The 1971-nt window shown below is 51.3% G+C and overlaps 1 long non-coding RNA gene across 1 annotated transcript; it reads left to right on the top strand.

Annotated features, from left to right (window-relative positions):
• The first annotated feature begins 319 nt into the window (after positions 1 to 319).
• LOC144477627 (uncharacterized) lies at positions 320 to 1951 on the top strand. The gene is made up of 3 exons (XR_013495225.1): positions 320 to 407; positions 726 to 1226; positions 1476 to 1951. It is a non-coding gene; the product is annotated as an uncharacterized LOC144477627 (long non-coding RNA).
• The last annotated feature ends 20 nt before the right edge of the window (positions 1952 to 1971 follow it).

The raw sequence follows: 1971 nt of genomic DNA, 5'->3' as shown, positions 1-1971 counted from the left end.
TGTCACGACCCGCGGTCGAAAACACTTCGAACCGGCGACCGTTGAGACTCGGCGACCTCGGCAACAACGAACGATAATAGAGTCGAAATCGAAATCGGAACGTTACACAGAGTACAAAGCAAATTTTAACGGTCGTCGTAAAATTTGCCCGGTAACCAAGTATAGAGAGAGAGGGAATCGGCAAGTTAGAACGGTAACGCTAACTTCCCGAATATAGCCGATGCAGCGCGACGGTGCCCGAAGTACTTTTCGAAGGCACCTCCGCTCGTCGTGCAGACAGATTTTGTGCTGTGACCTCCTACGAGACACATCGTACGTTTTGTCGAGTGCCATCGGTTTTCGTTCAACGAAAGGAAAGAGGTCAACCAGAGGCTTTCTTCTGGAAGCAGACAAGATTCGAGCTTTCGGTAAGGTTAAGAGTTCAAATGTGTATTACATTTGCGCGTTTTCTACCGAAAAGCGACTCTAGTTGTGCTGTGCTTTCTCCAGCACAATTAGAGAGATTAGAGCCTACACCCTCCGCTCGGCCTGCACTATTGCTGTGCTCGAGCTGTGAGTTTGTAGCGCATTTACAGAGCATTCAGGTGATACGCGAATATTCCGAGTTCGGCGCGTCCTGTACTGTTACAGTGCGCGTGTCGAACGGTCGGGTCGCAACAATCTTTCCCTGACTCGCTAGACAGTTGAGTTCGATTTGAGCAACTGTCTTGCATTTCTGTTTGTAGTATACGGCGTACGGCGAGGACCTACGATTGATTGGCCTCGCTGAATGGTTTCTCTTGGGTGGATCCACACTGATGGGCCATCCAGAGTTATGAGAGCGTTAAGTTCCACACCCACGCTAGGTGAACAGCAGGAGGTGCACGCCCTACACTTGACTAGTTATCGAGCTCCGGCAGTTTTTTAACAAACTGCTCAACGGGATGTATTGGGGTTTGGCATGGAAGTTGCAAATCCTGGTAGGCTCCCCTCTCCCCGTTGCTCCTCGAGGCCCGTGCACCTTGGAATAGGAGTGAGAGTGTCGATCAGAGAACCAACGACGTGTCACTCGTGGGACAGATCTGCCGGAGATTTACGACCTCCGGTGGACGAGTGCCGAGCAGAAGAGCATCCCTCTAGCCAGGACTGCCCGCAAATTCGATGGAAAATTCCGAATCTGCGTAGAGCGCCCGTTTGTCGATAGTCGGAATAACCGACGGGACATCGGTCATCCTGGACTATAGAGGGTAAGACCGTGGTGTCGGAAACTCACGTACGATCCCACGCGCTCGTCGCTGAATGCATTCCTTGGCTTTCCAAGGAGGCATCGGTGCGGCTAAAAAGATGGCTCACTCAGGACGGATTCACGACTGAGTGGCCCCCTTCTCGCTGGAGCACGCGTTTCGCTGTTGCCCAGCTGAGTTGGGAGTACAAATAGCTGATTGACAGCGTTACTCATTCTGTTGGTGGCTCCGGCCATTATTTCTTATTTTCAGAACCCGGACGCAACCTACGTCTCGCGACGCGCCAGGTTCAAGCCGACCGCGCCCGACCAAGCGAGTGTCACGGGGGAAATAGAAAAGACACGTACACTAGCCGTAGCGTAGAAATACGGGGTCTGAGGGGCAGGAACTAAGACGCGCAGCGTTGGGTTTCGGAATCAAGACTATCTTTATTTTGTATATTAACGGCTTATATACTATGGGTTTCGTGTTATTGGATGCAGTGTTTTGGGAGAGGGGCTGCATCACCAAAATGGGTCGAAGGTTGAAGTTCTCGATGTGTCATGGTGTTGCTAAGTCTATTATCTAGGGATGATTTGGCTGGATGCGTCACAAGAGAAAGGCTGAATTCCCAAGATGAATTTCCTATTTACTTGGTGCGTTGGGCCTGATACGCTATGATGTCGCCAAGTCTGCTATCTGAGGATGACTTGGCCAGTTGCGTCACACGAGCCAGGAGACGCTAGGAACAGGAGAACGCCCTGTAGAC

The sequence above is a fragment of the Augochlora pura genome, unplaced genomic scaffold (assembly GCF_028453695.1).
Source record: "Augochlora pura isolate Apur16 unplaced genomic scaffold, APUR_v2.2.1 APUR_unplaced_2410, whole genome shotgun sequence".
Taxonomy (NCBI): Eukaryota; Metazoa; Arthropoda; class Insecta; order Hymenoptera; family Halictidae; genus Augochlora; species Augochlora pura.
The sequence above is the reverse complement of the archived record's forward strand: the minus strand, read 5'-3'. Positions and strand labels throughout refer to the sequence as shown.